Source organism: Nestor notabilis, unplaced genomic scaffold (genome assembly GCF_000696875.1).
Source record: "Nestor notabilis isolate BGI_N333 unplaced genomic scaffold, ASM69687v1 scaffold2498, whole genome shotgun sequence".
Lineage (NCBI taxonomy): Eukaryota > Metazoa > Chordata > Aves > Psittaciformes > Psittacidae > Nestor > Nestor notabilis.
Window position 1 is genome coordinate 98,786 of NW_009938545.1, and position 18,545 is coordinate 117,330.

The 18,545-nt window shown below is 41.7% G+C and overlaps 1 long non-coding RNA gene across 1 annotated transcript; it reads right to left on the reverse strand.

Annotated features, from left to right (window-relative positions):
- Positions 1-12,944: 12,944 nt before the first annotated feature.
- Positions 12,945-17,180, reverse strand: LOC104409482. The gene is made up of 3 exons (XR_719941.1): positions 17,170-17,180; positions 14,102-14,108; positions 12,945-12,955 (listed from the first exon to the last, which is right to left on the reverse strand). It is a non-coding gene; the product is annotated as an uncharacterized LOC104409482 (long non-coding RNA).
- Between the last annotated feature and the right edge of the window lie 1,365 nt (positions 17,181-18,545).

The following is an 18,545-nucleotide window of genomic DNA, read 5'->3' on the forward strand; positions in this document are numbered from 1 at the left end:
GGGGGGAGGGGGGAATTATCTTTCCTATTTGGCATCCATGCAACAGCTACTGGAATAGTGCACTCACTCCTGATAGCTAAAATTCAGGAGTGATGATTCAAAACACTAGAGATTCAGAAAGAAGCCACAGACATTATAAGGTCAGAAAAATGCATTACTTTGAGTGAGACTTCAAGAGCTCAAACAATTTAAGCCAAAGAGAGAAAGGCAGAGGATTATATCTAAAAGCCACCCATTTTAGGAACAGCCATTTCAGAGAGGGCTCTGATCTGCAGGTGGAAAAAGATATTGCCCGTAATTACTATAAATAAGACACTGCAGCAGTTTGGGACAGAATGTGGGTGGGCAAAATTAATAAGGAAATTATTTTTTCTAAAAGCCTCTCAAAGTTAAGGTTATTTTTGCAGCACATTTTTATTTTAGATGGGAATCTTTTCTAAAGCATACAACATAGAATCATAGACTACTTTGGGTTGGAAAGGACCCCAAGATCATCTAACTCCAAACCCCCTGCCACGGGCAGGAACACCTCACACTAGACCATGTTGCCCAAGACTCCATCCAGCCTGGCCTTTAACATTGCCAGGGATGGAGCATTCACAACTTCCTTGCCCAACCTCACCACCCTTGCTGTATAGTTGAACTGCAACTGCTAGGCTTGAAATAAGAAAGCCTGCACTGGATGGACATGCAACTTAGGGTCTTAAGAAGGTCAGGAGAAGTTCAATACTTACATAAACCATTTTTGTTCTACCCAGCACTAATGCAGTGGTGTCATAGCTCAGCACCAGATACACTGCTTTGTATAACAGTTAAAATCTGCATCCAGTTTAAACAAAAACATAGTAAAGTGATAAACAATGAAAAGGTGAAGCAGTCATTCAGTGGCTTTACTGATAATGATCAAACGATGGTCATGTATCAATTCACTTCAGTTCAAGCCAGAGACAAATAAATCAGGACAAATTTCAGCAACAACTGCCAAGCCAAAGACCACTAAAAGGTGAGAGGCATTTTCCAGGAGGCAAAATATGTAATCCCCGAAAAATTGTGGGACCTCTACATTTAGCTCAACAGCTTTGAAAATGACAATACAAATTCAAAATACTAAGTGCTAAGAAGTTTAAGCTGGAGACAAATGGAAAATGGAGTATAAAGTAAACAAATAGCAGTGACTGACTCCTGTCTAGTAAAACTAACTATACCACCGGTACAGAATAAGCAGTAACAGGCCAGAAAGGCAACAAAACTTTCGCTATAAAGAATAAAATAGCGTGTAACTCAACTGACCTCTGTCTTCATGCGTTTTTCGAGGTCAGTATGTCACAAGGAAGAAGAAATGAAATCTATTTCCAGGAAAGTGTGAGAGGTAATGGCATGTCTCATATGTCTGAATTTGATATAACAAACACATCAAATAACATCAAGATGCAGGGGCTTTTTCCTTCCCTATTATTTATGTTGGGATAAACCCCTTAAAATTTAACTAAAGGAACAGCATGTGGATTTATTGCAACTCAGTTCAGTCATTCCAAATGCCATCAGGGCTTTACATGTCCTTTAGATGTAATCATAATTTTTTGGAGGGGGCATTCAATACACTCTCTTTGAAAGGTTAAAATTAAATACTATAAAGAAACCTTCAGAAAATGAAGAAGGTACTTAGCAGGTCACAGAACATTCACATCACAGGCTGTTGCGTTCAGAGGTAAGGGAATTTGTCAGAAAATAAACCCCCTTGTGTTCCAGCTGGTCCTCAGGTATCAGAAGGGCTGGGTGCGGCTAGGCTTAAATTCTGAGTGACATCCAATTTACCACTATCAGTCCAGTCGCATTCAATATACTGAATAATCACGATTCCGGATGCACTAATAGTGCACTGCACCTTCAGTCTAATCGTGCTCACGAACTAACACGGCCACACCGAAGGATCTGGTCACGTTCAATGAGAGATTTATGACTAGCTACTTAAACAGTGCAGTTTATTAAAGCAACAGGTACAGGTTCTTGTGGATTGCTGGTGATAAATACACTGTCTGCAAAAGCACGTGCAAATAGTAAAATATACAAACGCGTGACAAAGTTATGAATAACACAGCCTGGCTTTAAAGTATAAAAGTAACAAAAAGTAACTCTATATAGAGGTTCCTAATTTTCCCGGGGAAGCACTGAATACAATGCAAGTCTTACCCATAGGCGTCCCTATGGGGGGGAAGAAAGGTCCAGCCCGTCGACCGGTCCCAGGAGTCGGGGGTGATCTGTTGATGGAATTTTCCTCGACTTGTCCACGATGGTGTCTTCCCTAATGCCCCCCACTTCTTGGGTCACTTCTATACTATTTTTCACTTCTAAGGTGGAGCTTGAGTGACTCTAGTCATACACACCTTTATTGTTATTGGTGTAAAATTCTCTCGCTTCACTTTTAAAGGCATATAGCACAAGAAATTTAAAGAGGAGGCGGGAAGCCTTGGAGATGGAGGTGTGTTTCTGTATTATAATGAAGCAAAGTTCACAAAATGACAGCATTTTGTCAAAAGATGACAGAGTGTTGGCTCAGGGCAGCAAGCAGGCAGCTTATCAGTTTCAAGTACCACCTAGTTCCCATCTCTGCTGGTGCTGGGACAGAGCTTGGCTGCAGAATCTCCACTCTGCCCCATTCTCTGTCAAGCAATGTTGCTACGGGAACCGCTGTGGAGTGAATTCCTGGCATACCAGGTGCAGCTGCATCTTACCCTGACAGTCCGTTTTTCCTTTCTGTGTGAACAATGCTACATCTTTAGATATATTCAATAATTATTCCACACAGGTTTGTTAAAATGTCCACTACAAGGTCACATAAAGCTCCAAGGCATTACTTTCTACATGTTTTTAGATCTTAAGTAAGGAAGCCAAAGCAAGCACAGCACAACACTGACAGTTGAGCTAGTCTATCCCAGCACAAAAGCAAAACATAAAAATTCCAGAGAAAAAAGGATGGGAAGAGCCCTTTTGATCTAGACTGGATGCCTATCACATTGGCCATCAGATGACCTCCCCTGGATCCAACGGTGGTAGATGAGATTCCAACAGCCAGCTGCTGGAATTGGCCACCACAAAATCCCAGCAGGTCACCATCCCACTGACTTATAAATCAAGCATCTGAATCCAAAGGGATGTTTACTCTCAGCATCTGAAGAAAAGATTTATCTTACTAAAGCCTTCCTTCCTACCACTGGATAAGGTGGTGCCCACACCTTTCTGAGGCATATCTAGGGCTTGTATTAACCACCCCTCTACGTAACACATAGCCTGCTTCAAGTAATCCATCTGTCAGTACATTTCTAAGCAAGAGAGCCTTCTCAAGCTGCTGTTAACACCAAGGTGGCGAGGGAAAACCCTGCCCTATTAGCTTAGGGAGCAGCACCAGAAGAAATCTTTCCTGTGACTACAAAACCTCTCCACCAGAATGCTTATACTTTAATTTCTGCTTTGGGAAAAAAAAAAATGCAGAAACATACAATTAAGGTAATCTAAACACTGGCTGCCAGTGGGGTTTCATAAGCAGCCTCATGCTCCTTAACAAGTTATTTTTAGTAGGCACTCTTTCTGTTCTCCTCTCTCCTCACCCACATGCAGATGAACCCACCCCACAAAAGTTATTTAGATATATAAATCACTTTTAAATTTAGATAAGATGATTCCACCAATTAGGAAGCGAGTACCGAAGCGAGCATAACAGCATTAGTTTTTTATGATCTGAGGTCAGGTCATTCCTGCCCCCAAAGAGCTTACAGATTATACACAGCACAAGGACAAGAGAGAGGGAGTGAGCAGAAACAGTATGACAACATCACTTTAGCATGAGACTGTAGCCTCAACAGTATTCCCCTTCACTATACAGCTCTGAGTTAATTTTTAGCTGAGAAATTCAGCTATGCAGTACTAGGATTTCTTATCTGAAGTTTTCTTTGGTTGTTCCTCCCTCTTACATTGTCAGGGAGCATGATTTAGCACACATTTGCCAAAGATGACTACAGCAGTTCAGCTGACATGTAATAACTTATGAAAACACTGTAACTGAGCCCTGACAGGGCACCAGAGAACCCTAAGTTGCAAACAGATCGTATTTACCCACTTGTTCATGCCATTCAACAGTTGACCCTCAGCGAGTCTATCAGCGTCTTCTAGCAAGGCCTACTTTAAGAGCACCGTCAGAGACTCCCTCCTCTTGAGGACTAACAAACGTTAAAGAGCTCATAAGGGGAATTCCTAGAAGGCCTACAATCTTCCCGTCAAAAGGTCTGGTATGACCTGTAAACCTTTCACTTAAGTAGTTTCTTGTAAACCACTTAAGTAGAAGGCTTTCTACTTGTTGGAGACCTCCCTAGCTCAGTTTTAACTGCATCTGTTATAGTTTCCGAATCCAGTTAAATGTACATACATCACGTAGCCAGAGATTATCACTGTCTTTTTCATTTTCATTCTCTCTGCATCCACTAAGAGGTTTCCAATGCACAAGCCCATACCATTAAACATAACCCACAGAATAGCCACCTGCAGTAGCTGCAAGTTGCCAACACCCCCCCTACCACATACTTGCACAGATTAAGAATGTCTTAATACATCTGAAAGGGACTCTCCATTCTTGCACCAGGGTTTAAATAAGAAATCTTTCAATTGTGTTTATTACAGTGTTTAAGTACCAAGGCTGAATAGGACCCCATAGTGCTAGGCACAGCACTGGCAATAAGAGACAGCTCCTGCCCGGGCAGGCCTGCAGCCCAGCCTGAAGAGCAGACAGACAGAGACCTAGGCTGGAGACAGCACAGCCCACAGAGGAAACACTGTAATGGGCAGTTGTTTCAGGCAAGTGCCAGAGTTACTGGAAACGGAAGGAAGGAAGGAATGGAAAAAGAAAAGATCTAAAATAGGCTAAAAAATAAATTAAAAAAAAAAAAAAAAAAAAGGTGAAGGTAAGGAAGAGTAGAGATGGGAGGAAAACCCACAATACCCCAACCCCCAAAACCCACAAATGCAATCAGAACCATACTAAAACGAGAAAAAGCAGAGAGAAGCGGAAAGGAGCAGAGATCAAGGAGCGAAGAGAATTTGAAGCAGCACTATTATCAGATTAACACTGGACAGAGTGAGCCCCCAAATGAGTTGGAAGCATGAGCACATGAAGCACTTGCTGTCACCACCGCAGGCAGCGCAGGCCAGCAGCATCTGGGTAGTTCTCTGTGGCCTCTGTAACCCCTGCCAGCCCATGGAACTGCGGATGAAGGAGCAGGGCAAGAAGCATGTAGCTCCGTATCTGCTGGACTCTCTTTGGCAGGGTCCCTTCTGTAACACTGCTGCAGGTATCTGCCACAGCTTCCGATCCTTGCTGCACCCCCAAACCTCCAATTTTTTGCCTAAAAAAGAGCAAGATCTGTATTTATAAGTAACACACGTGGCCTTGAAAATCCAGGTGCAATGAACAGTAACACCCACTTGAACCTGCAGTTTCCCTGGGAGGACAAAGGACCAAGCTCTCCCCGCAGCCAGAGCCCTGGGTTCCAATACATTTTTCTCCTCTCCAGGACATCATAAGACTCTACTTTTTGCTTCTCCCTTCTGTCAAGTACCCCACAAATAGTTTCTGTCCTACTAGGACTTTATATGTTTTCTTACTCTCCAATTTCACTGAACACAGGGCAGAAATAGAGCATGGACCAGGAAACAGCATCACAGACCCAGCATCCAACCTAGAAAGTGAATTGGACTGAGTGATATCAGTGAGAAACACAACCTGGAATCTGATACAGCAGCCAAAATCTAAAGAGGAAGACAGATGAAGCTGCTTAGGATATGGCATTCATTTATTGCCCATCTTCTAATGTTGTAGAAGGAGTAAGAAAATTGCCAGCTGTTCAGAACCAACATCCACCTCAAGTGGGAAAAAGTCAGAGTGAGCAGCAGCTTAAACTGAATCCCTGTGATGAATCATGTCGTGCAGTTGAACACCATTCTAAGAGTGAAAGCAGCATTTCTACAGAGGTCAAAATCAAGTTGTCCTTGTGTGTTCAATTCATGCTGCAGAACACAGACCAACTTAAAGACACTACGCAACCTCTGCTCCCATCCCAAGTTACTGCTCAAGGTGATGACACAGAACTGTACATAAATGGAACAAATCAGTTTAGGTTATAGATGGTTTTGAATTCAAGGAAAGCGTTCTCTCAATTAACATTAAGAAAACTGCAGGCATGCCATCAGTGCAATGCAGATATTTTCCATGGCAGGAATAGCTATCTTGGTGAAGGAGCTCTTATTACAGATGAGGCAGCTTTTTAAAAGCTAGATGTAAAAAGCTTTTCATCACTGGCAAGTCTTGCTTTTTAATTTATTTTTAAAAGAATAAAAATAGTAGGGCAAGAAGAGCAAGAGAATTACATGCTGGACATCTTTAAACAAGAAAGGCTACAGCTCATTTTCATGTTATACAAATCTGATCAATGTGGGGCTACTGCCAAAAAGGATGGTCTGTTTCCCACCTTCGTGCTCCTGCAATGGTGAATTTGGCAATCTTGTAGCCTGAAGATGAGTCAGTTTAGCTTACTGATCTGACAAACTAATCCATCTCCAAAATAAATCAAGCCTCAAGTCAGCAAGCTGAACCAACTCATCTTGAGGACAGGCACTTGTTAGTTAGATGGGACAAGGGGAAGAATGGAGAACAAGTGTGTTCCTTACTACCTATACTCCGAAGTAAACCATGCAACGTGTAACACAAATCCACACCCTTTGACTCAGCACCGTGGTGAAGGTGCAGCCTGTGGAGAAGGCCACCTTCAGAAGGGCAATGTTAGTCCTCCCATCTCTCCTTGAGTCCTGACACGGCTTTGTGCTGGTACTAGGTATCAAACAGCTGCTATCAGAGGGTGAGCTGGATCAGAACTGCTTCTAGAGGAACAAAACTCCCTGCCCTGATTCACCCCATAGCACTCTAGATGGCAGAGAAAGGACATGGAAGCAGGCAGAAAGTCCAGAGACATTAATAAATAAAAAATAGGAAGTGTTACATTATACAGCATGGGCATTTTTTATGGACAGTAACTATCTTGCCTTAAAATTCATACTTTAGCCAGCAGAAAGTATTATTTTCTTGTAAGGCTTCTTAAACCTATATAAGAAAGTTTATTTTTCCTCTCTCAGAACAATACACCTACTTCAATAAGACTATTTTCCCTAGTAAAAGGACAATAGTGTTATTCAAACTACAGAAGATGTTTCCAAATATTTTATTGCAATATAGAGACCTTACTAAACCAAAATCCTACACAATGGGAATTAGTTTTCTCCACAAAGAACAAACATGAACAAAAGGAATGTTTCTCCTTGTAAGAATGAGCCCAGACATCTGGGAATTTAATTCCCTTCTGCCAGCACATGAGCAGACTGAGGCTTTCAGGGCCCATCTCTACAAACAGAGCTGAAACTCTCAGAACTGTTCCTGTAATTGTTTGTTAAGAAGGACTGCTGGAGCTTGAAATCCTAAAATAGAGACAGGTATCTGGAAATAGGGAAGAGGAGGGCAGCACTACTTTAGCAAAATCAGACCTTTCCCAAATTCTGCCAGTTTCCATGCCAGGCAGTGTGTCACTTTTGAAGATACGACAAAGCAGAAAATGATACTACCTAGTATCACTATTGCTACTAGGTAGATGCTAAGCCTAAAAACACAAGAGTGAATTTGGAGACATTAAACATTTCTATATGCCTGCAAAAGTTGTATGCTTATCCAGAAGAGGAGGCTTTTCAAGGGCTGCTGTTCCCAATCTATGTAGGTTTTGAAAACACCAGCAGTGCAGCGTGTTTTCTTAATTAGGAGCTTGACAGTCTTCGAGAGAAGAGAAAACAGACCAAGGTCTTAATGCTGCTGGCTGTTCCTTCTCTTCCTACGTATGTCCTCATCCTAGGAATCTCAAGCAAGATATGAAGCCAAGACTGTGGGTACAAGTTAAAGGTTTTAATTTCTAGAATGGGATAACAGAGCCTATTACTTATCTACTGCTGCTGTAACTGAAGTATGCAACGGCAATACTTTATCTTGGTCCAGGTAAGGAGGCTACTTTCATGAACGCAGTAATAGACATCTTTCTCAGAGGAGAGCAGAGAGAAGAGCAGTCTAATGTTCTTCTGCAGACAAGGGTTTATTTACCTGGTTCAGAAGACAGTAACTAACAAGGAAAGCATTTTGAAGAGTATGATTCCTTTATTAGAAAGGCTCAGATAGAGGAAAAATACTCAAATATAGTATCTATTAAGATAAAGGAAGCACGTAAGCGAGAAAGCACAGGTTCATCCATGCTGCTTTCCCTTCTCGTACAGAAGCCAACAGTGTTTAAGGGAGAGTATGAAACAGTACAAGCTTGCAGGGACAGCTATCCCAAGCACACTCTTCCAGTCCCCAGTTATGGGTGGCTTGGGAAGTTCCCAAGCCAGAGGCAATACTTCTGGATTTTTCTTTCTGCCTTTGCGAGCCCAGCCCAAGATCTGAAGATAGTACAAACAATAAACCAACCAGCCCTTTCTTCGCAGACCTGAGAAGCGACATCTCTAAAGCATATAGTGTCAGAGCTACCTATTAGAAAGATGAAATTTTATCTCAACATCTACAGTAGCAAGTAGTGACAACTCCGTTCAAAGTCCAGGATAGCTAAGGCATGTGTATACAAGGCAGCACCCAGGCACTTTCTACTCTATGCATGATTAGACTTTACCTTGATAACAAATTCATCTTTCACCTTGGGATTGGATGGAAACAAATATAATGTAAAAATGACTGACATCTTTAAGCAGACTAAATAAAATGAGATCAGAAACACACAGCATGAGTTTGGGAACAGGAGATGATCACAGTAACATAAGATAAATATCAAGTACTGTTGACTTAGAGGTGAGAAGAAAGCAATTCCTGGAAAGGAGCATAGAGAATGCTTGAATGTTTGCATTTTGGTGGAGATGGGAAGTGTTGAATAAAAGTTATTTGCCACAGTGGCAGCCACTCACCTGGCAGCCTGGCACTGTATGAATGCGTAAACCAAACTTAGCACAGAAGGAAGTATGAGGCTCCTTATCTTAAAAAGCTACGGCAAAAAACAACAAGAAAGCAGAAAACTTTGCTCATGTTTCTGTTTATCTAAAGTTTTTATAAAATATACCCTTTATTCTTCCTTTAGTAAAAGGATTATTCTGAATAAACATAGAATAGAATCACAGAATGGTTTGGGCTGGAAAGAACCTTAAGATCATCTAGTTCCAACCCCCTGCCATGGGCAGGGATGCCTCACACTAAACCATGTCACCCAAGACTCCGTCCAACCTGGCCTTGAACACTGCCAGGGGTGGAGCATTTACCACGTCTCTGGACAACCTGTTCCAGTGCCTCAGCACTCTCACAATAAGAACTTCTTCCTTATATCTAACCTGAACTTCCCCTGTTTAACTTTATGTGTTTCTCTAACAACCAAATCCGTAACTGTCCTTTACCTGCTAAGAAATGAACCTGGAATTTTGATTTCCTTTACACTCGCATAGAAGAAAACATCTTGTACCACTTTAGGTCCTTGACAAATCAAACAGCACTACAATTCAGTGTGCGATGAAGGAGAAATAGCTCTTTTCCCAGTATTTTCTTTGAAACACTGAAATGCAGTTGAGTTGGCGCACAAATTTACATTTGTGTGATCATTTTTCCAAAACACTTATTTATAAGATGAGCAGAAATACAATCTACTTTTCATACCAATTATTGCCCTTTTCAGTTTGTTACAACCAAAAAGTCTGATAGGGCAAATATGACCTACTGGAAGTAATGCCTCCATCACAAATGAAAGAACAAAGAAAAACCTTTAGATATTTTTATACACACTGCTTGTCATCAGAGGAAGTAAATGTGTGGGTTCATCAAAATTAGATGGTTGGTAAACATTAAACTCAAACTCATCCCCTTTCCAACAGCAAAGATTATGGCAATATTGACATTACTCAGAGGTCTTTTAATTTACTGATTGATCCCCATCTATCCCAATTATAGATCTCCATCTACCTTTACTCTTAGCCAATTTGCCAAGGCAGCAGAATTATTCCTCAGAAAGTTAGAATCAGATGAAGAAGTGTACAGGAGGCATTGTACTTGTGCACACACTTGTATATACACTTGGTTTCCTCCATAACTCCAAGTACTTCAGAAGTCCTCTTAATCACTAAAGAATCTACACAAAATTATGCCTCAAGGGTAGAAAGCCAGGACATCTTATTACAGCATTAGAAATCATATCCCGAGGAGAGAATGCTGTTGGTCACTACAGGGACCTGTGGACTTTAAGACTTGGAAGCAGAAAGTTGCTTATGCAACAAGAAAGCACTGACAAATTAATTATACCGTAATTTCTTAAACAGAGAAGTTCATTATTTCCTTGATATATTAAAACTGAAAGACCCACAGCTAAGATAAGAACATGCTCCCACAGAGCACCTCAGGTCTTTACACTAGTCTAAGAAACATCACTAGGTAAAACCTCAGTCAGCAGAACTAACAGGGTGAGCACTGACAGGTTTTCACATAATTAAAAAAAGTCATCCCAAGAATACCACTTTGGTGGTTTTAAACATAAGAAACACATTACGTATGCACTGGTGTTTAACAGTTGTAAACTACTCCTTTTAATTTCAATCCATCCTCTTACCATTTGCCCCATCAGATATAGAAGTCCCCACAGAAGCTACACAGGACACACCAATGCAACATCATCTGCAAAATACACTCTCATTAAGCGAAAAATATGTAGTCATGTTCACACAAAAATATAAACTCAGACAATTCATCTTTAAAAAACCACACCGTAAGCCAGTCCAATTCTGAGCAACAAAACTTCTAACAGGAATTTTCCCTTATGACAAGAATTGTTTCACGTACAGATGCTTATCGGCTTCCAACAGCCAGGTTGAGCTCCAGGGTTTTACAGCCATCATTCCCATCTCCAACACGATGCAATGGTTCTGCTTCAGAACTAGAGTATCTCTTGCAAGTATGCAATCACACACTGATTCAATGTATTTCAATTTTACAAGTACACATCCTTTTACTTTCTATTATTTTAGTTTTAGCATCAGCGGGAACAATCTGAATGTAACATAAAGGTTATTTCAAGCAGAAAAGCAATTTACTATCTTCCATACTACCTATCAGGATTCAAAAATTACTTACTGTCACCAATGCAAGTCTTTCTAGATCAAAGCAATGCCACAGGAGTTCAGTATTCTGTTATTGTACCCTATGGCCGCAAGTCAACATTTGCTGCCTATTACATATTTGAATTTAAACTATGACACTGTACCAGAAAGGCAGCAGTGGGCTTCATGGAAGTTACATCACAATCATCACAGTAGCCGTAACTGCCAAGTATTGTATGAAAAACCTGGCTAGGACTCCCAACTTCCTGGTTTTACATACAGTAGATTGTGTAGCTGCACGTTGCTCTCCTCTGGTAGCTCAGTCAGATTAAGAAGTCTCCCACACATGACAGCAGTTTAGTCCTCTCCCTGCTACCATAATTCACCACGCACTAAATCATGCTGGTGAAACTGTTTGTGTGCCTATGCTATAAACATCAGGGAAGTAATGTGGGAAGGAAACCAAGCTGTGTTTTTTATTAAAAGACATACACTTGCAACTCTGGATCATCTCACCGATCAGGTTCACAGCACAGCTGTGGAAGAAACTAGCATAGGGACTGAACAGCTCATGGTCAGGAAGGAAATTAAATGAGCCCTCCCACTACGAAGGTGAACACTAATCTGTAGTCAAAAAAAAAAAGCAGCCAGGGGTAAGAGGTTTGTCAGCCTTAACACAGGTATCTACCACTATAGGAACAGAACTACCACATGCCCAATTTGGGTCTAATATGGCACAGAACAAAGTACAGTAAAAGTCTGCAGGACTGCTCTAGTTATAATTGAGTCTTCACTTCGCACTATCCAAACCTGTGGTTTTGTGCATACTAGGTCAGGAGAAGATACTTCTCATTACTTGCAGGTTTCTTTCAAGTTCTTCAGTAATTGGCCTGGTGGGCTCTCCAAAACAAAGAAATATTCCAGTGGGAATCTTAAGAGCTACCTGGTAAATGTGATCTCCATCCATGGCAAGATTGCAGATAGAGAGGTACAATAAACAACCTGCTGGGACAAGTTGAACATGGCTTTGGCAAAGAGAAACCCTGCTGGCACGCCAAGCAAACAGGTAAGCGGGCTCCAAGGAAAACACATACTTCGGACTTTCAAAAAGCCCAGGCTGCATCTTAAACAGTGTATGGCAAGAAGTCAAGTTGCCTAGTTATAGAGAAAAGGTCCATTTATGGGCAGAAAGCTGGCTATAGACTAGGAAGCAAGGCTAAGACTAATAGTCAACCTTCCACTATAGGGAAAAGTCAATAGTGGAGCTGACCTGGCAGCATTGCTAGGACTCATGCTATTTAGCATCTTCAGTGACCTGGAGAGAAGTGAAATTCTCCAAGTCTGCAGACAAAGCTAACCTTATTCAGGTCAGCCAGCTGCAATGGCAGTGACTATGCATTCTGGAAGGACCTCACTAAACTCAGTAAGCGAAGTGTGGTACCTGAGCTTCAATGCAGACATAACTAAGACAGTACATACAAACCTATAGCTGGAGTTCACAATTCAAAAAAGTGAAGTCCTCAGAAATTACTGGCTCAGTGCACAACATTCACTGAAAACACCATCTAGATGCTGGACCTCAACAGGAAGGAACTGAGCACAAGGCAGAATGTCATTTTGCAGCTATGTAAAGACTTGGAGCACTACAGTCGTAAGAACCAAGATGCAGAGACAAGAATGGCATGCAAGCAGGGCAGAGGAGAATTCAAAAAGGTAGAGAAAAGGAGAGAAAGCAGTAAAGGGACAGAGCAGCTGCCTTGGGGGGAAAAGACTGAAGAGGTTGGGAGCTCTTCAATTTGGATGCAAGATGAGGGGTGGGAGAGTGTAATATATACAAAGCTTATAAAAACCTGATGGCAGTAGGTAAAATCAACATTGCTGGCAAGGAGCTTTGGGAATCTGAAACCACAGGGTGGTGAACAGATACTAAAGGGAACAAAGATTTAGCCTCTAATGCTGCCAGTCTGATGACTGGATGCTAGAACAGTAGAAGGACAGCAAGCCACAGTGTGGACACGCTCACATGTTCTCCCTAACAGCACTATCACTGACAGTATAAGAGACCGCTTATGTGGCTACTAAATGAAGTACTGACCTGAGCCCGTATGGTATTTCTTACCTTCTAAATCAAAAGTGGAGAGAAAAATGTTAACATGAAATTTCCTGCCTTGACATCACTAAAGCTTCTTAAAATACAATTTAATCATCTAACTTCCATTATATTCTTACAAGGAGACCCATTTCTAAGAATGAAAGCACAGATGCTAAATAGAGATGTAGTGAAGAATTTGGCTCTTGAGATGGAGGAGAATGAACAGGAGGACAACAAGCTTAGCTATCTCAATTACACATTACTCTGGGTACTTAAGAGTCAAGAACAGCTTGCTTCCAAAACAGCTACACACCTCCATGCCACAGGCTCCATCTCTGAAAGCTTCAATGTCATCAAAAGCAGCCCAGGTTAGAAGTGGTCTGCCTGCCCCTGGCCACATGACCAACCATAGTTATGGTTCCTTGATGTCATCTCGAGGGAATTCCACCCAGAGTAAAACACCCCTTTAAAAGGCAACATCTGTTTGTCCATGAAGGCCCATCCTCTCCTGGCAAATCTTAAATTAGGAGGGACAGAAAAACAAAACAACTGAGTCACTGCCCACTATCTCAGCTGCAGATGCTTCTTCAAAAGAGACAAGGCCAATTTGTATTTGGCTGGTTTCAAATACTAGCAAATACAGCAGTCTCACCAGTATTCCTCTCTGCCCTGGAAACACCACGGAAGCAGGGAGGCAGTGAGACTCTCATCCTAACTGCTGCTGCTGCAGCCTGCTATTCTGACCCAGGCCTCTCGAGTACCCAAGATGCAGGTGGCTTATTTCCTTCCCATGTTTTCCTCAAAGCAGACACCTGCTCTGCTTCACTGCTTCCTACTCCTACCACAGGGGATGGTAGAAGTGGGCAGAGACAGGCTCTGAAAGCACTGGGACTCAGGTGACAAGAGATGTGCTCTATTACTGGGTCCTCCACAGATGGGCAGAGCTGTCTCCTCCTTGAGCTAAGCTTCAGGGTAGCAGAGGCATATGTTTCAGTACAGGGACCAATACTCCTGGGGAATATGCCTTAATATTGCTTTGGTCTCTTGTTCTTTACAAGAGGGTTTTAAAGAGCTTTTGATGCTGCATGAGATTGCGATGGACAACTTGTAAGACAGGCATGCAACCTCTTCGTACGTTGAGAAAGGAGCTGCATAGAATAAAACTCTTATCCAGTGCTCAGTCTCAATCACAGTCGAGGCAAAATCGTTCAGGAGCACTGGACTGAGCTGAGACCTAGCAACACAAACACACCCTGAACCGGCACCTGGTCTGATCAGGCCCACTGGACATGAAAACGGTGGCACACGTAGGACCAAGAGATCCAGTGCAATTCTTGCCTTGGGTCAGCACCCTGAGCCCCACTGCAGATGGGGCTCCAGGACACCTTCCAGGACTCTGCAAGGCTGTGGGGAGATCAAACCAGCCAGCAGCAGAACCTGCTGCAAGACTGCGCTCTCTCTCCCTCCATTTGCAGGCTGTGAGGAACTAGGATTTATGGCAACAACAGAGGAACTGTAAGAAAAATGATTCAAGGCTTTTCCATGTCTTCAGATAGCGGTGACAGAAAATGACCCATTTAAGGGGCAACAGAGGGAAGAACCCAGCCTGAAGCACTGTAAGACCAAAGAACTACCTGAAGCATGGTTCCGCACTTGATCAAATATACAGCAATGTGAATACCCTAAAGCACTACAAAGACCAATGGCTTCATCCCCTCTTAAACCATTTCAATTGCCATTTTAAGCCATTAAGAACACATCCACACAGTTTGCAACAAGCAGATATAAAAGCAACAAGTTTTGTTTTACTAACAAATTAAGATTAAGAGTATTTTTTAAATTACTAGTCAGTTTCTGTCCATGTATTTAAATTAAGGTATGGTAAAAGTCAACACTTCTCAAATGTAACACTTTATCTAAGACAAATACACATTTAAATGTTCAAAGCAGGAATCCTGGTGAATATGAAGAGTCATAACCCTAAACACAAGAACTTCTTTCTCCCATCTCAAGCTAGGGAAGTGTCGTAATTCTGGGCAGCACTGTTTGGGAACAGTTGACAATTACAAAATCAGGTACAACAGGCAGTTTTTGTTTGTTTTAATGCAAAACACAGCCAAGTAGAGCTCAGCACATTTTGGTTTACTCAGAGGGCAAGCACAACTTCAAATCCCTATAAAACTGCACAAACCTGGTGCACAAACTAAAATTAGTTTTTCAAACATACTTATGCAATGTTCTAGACCAGTTACTTCCATCTGAGAGAACTTGATTTTGCCTAATTTCGTTATATCTCTTTCCTAATTTGTACTCCCACATTCTTTCCCTGTTTACTCCAGTTGCCTCTTGAGACCTATTTTGCTTCTTTCAGCATTTCTCCTGCCCTGCTTCTTCCTTGTCTGTGACTCAGAATTATGGTAGCAACCTCTAGTTTGCCCCCCTTCTATTCCCTCAAATGGAAGGAGTATCTCTCCTTGTACCTCACCATCTATTTGAACCTGTCTCAAGAGGCGAGTGACAAAGTTCCTGGCATTATTTCAGCCTTCCTTGCAGCTATACAGCCTCCCTGTCATTAAAAGTAAAGCTGAATTTGTGTACAAATAATCACTGTCCAGATATGTGCACAACCAAGTACTGGTCTGCACAGTGTTTATCTACCAAGCAGGGAAAAAAACCCCAAACCAACACATATGTCACAGCTCATACTCCCACCCTTCTGCATGCAGGTGTGCAAACAGAATGATCCTTTTCCTAGAGGAGTTACTGAACATGCACCCCGCTCTACTGAAAAGTCATCAAGGAATGACAAATAGCCTGTGGTGTGGGGACTCATTTTAGGCTGTAAGTTCCCTCAGAATTTCGATCCATCCCACCTAAAGGCTGGAGTGTAGAAAAAAAACCAAAACAGTTCCCAAACTGCAGAGCACCACAGAGTTAAAATGAAAGCATAGATGAAGAGGCTGCAAGCATTGACAATCCCAGGTGGCTGAGCAACCCCTGATAATAAGAACTGTCTCACACCCCACCCTGGTAAGAGCTCAGCTTTGGACATGCACATATGCACAAAGGTTCGTGCCCCTTCACTTGGGCTGGCACTCCTGAAACACAAAGGCCAGAGATAACAGATACTCTATACCTGCAGTAACCAGCCTGATGGCAGGACTGCACAGAGGGCCACCAGCTAGTAAGCTAGAAACTGCTTTCATAAAGCTAATTATTAGCCTGCCATCACATTCAAATCCAAGTCAACTCACTTAAAAGAGCTGGACTTGGCTTTAGCCTCTGGCTACCTTTCAAAAGGTGCTTCCAATCCCCGAAGGGAAACCACCTGAGCGCCAACAACCCATTTATAATGCTGAGACTAGTGTCCTCTCCAAATGGTGGTATCTCTGGGTACATCACCCACTGTGTTGCTTCAGTATTTTCATGTGTTTACTGCTCAAGAACTCTTTTTTTTTTTTTCGCAACATATTTTTTCCTTCAGAGGTTGAGCAAGTGCTTGTAAAGTTTCCAGAAACCATAGGGCACTTAAAAGCTCCTAATCCAAGTTTATGGAAGCAATTATAGCAGCTTCCAAATGTTATTTTGATTGCCTTCAGCACATATGCTTTTTGAAAGTATGGACTAAAAAGCACCGAGTAAACTATGGTTCTCTACAGAAGAAACAGACTAAAAACAACTCAAAACATTTATTCTTCTATAACAAAACACACTATCTTCTCTCAAAAGGGATACTAAATTCTAGAACTATTTACCTAAAGTACTCATACACACTTTTTACTTTACCCTGTAATTCACATGGCTGTTTAAAATGGCTTTATAATACAGAGAAGTTTTAGAAAAAGACAGGCTCAAACACTACAATGTCATACCATGACTGCAGATCTCCTTTCCACTCATCACAGCATTCAACACTATGTAAAATACCTAAGAATATCAGGAGAGTGTATTTAAAAGGCTTTTTTAAAACTATCTGGGTGGAAGGAGAAACGAGTAGAGTGCGAGCAGAGAGCTCAGACCTGTGCCCAAGCACTGCAAAGACCTCAGTCAAATCAACTGATTTCATGCTGGAAGATTTATGGAGGCAGCATCAAGAAACTGTATTACCCAGCACTGACAAACTCTCCAATCTCCAGCTACTCACACAGAACAAACACCTCTACTTACAGAAAACCTCTTAATCTTCATGGTAGTCTAAACTAATACAGCTTTGCACTCTTAATTGGATTCCTGCATCTCCAAACGCCAATTTGGAAGAGAGAAGCTGTTTACTTTGATGATGGCAAACAGCAGAACTGATTGTGCATCGTTTTTGGTACTGCTTGCTTCATTTCAGAAATCATATTCTTTCAAATGATTTTTCCAAGCTGAGTGTAGTGACAAGAAACACTAGGACACTACTAGCACAAGCTGAAGAATAGCCCTCAGTGATATGGGTTAGTGGTGGTCTTGTCAGTCCTGGAATCATCAGTTGGACTTGATGATCTTGAAAGGTCTTTTCCAACTGAGTTGATTCTGTGATTCTGTAATAGAAGCATTAAGAAAGCTAGGCTTCCCAAGTCCTGCCTCCATGTGCAAGTTTCAGTGGATAAGGCAAACTCCTCATGTGCATAAAATTACTTTAAATACTAACTTAAAACTGATCTGCACCAGGCTAGACATCCACCTTGCAAAGGAAAAAGCTGAAAATCTGTAATGTCTTTTAAGCACCAGAACCACTTCCTCCATAAAAATCATTCCCAATGATTATCTGCACTCTTACAGAAAGAAATAACTTAATATTGCTGTCCAGAAGTCTATCAGACTTTAAAATGCTGTTCATTTCACCTTTAAACTAGTCATAAAATACAACTAGTATACACAGAATATGAACCACATACTTTTCCATGTCATACATACATACAGCAGTATCTGACTAGACATCACGTCTATATTTACAACAATTCCTAAATACAAAACATGTCAATTGTTATACCAGGATTATTCTTCCAGGTACAAGAAACAAGCTGCCAATTACAACTCCCCACATACCAGGGCTTGTCTGCATTCCATTGTCTTAAAAAGCAATGGTGAGGCCAATGAACATTTTAGGTACTGCCAGTGTTTCTTTAGCAAGTACACCCATCTCTCATCCCCCCCCTTCCTTATATTTGACACGATCTGCAATAGAAGCAGAGGCTTCACAGGTAACAAAGAAAAGCACCTCACCCTTTACAGTTTTTTGATTGTCAGTGGGTCGAGGAGAGAGAGAAGG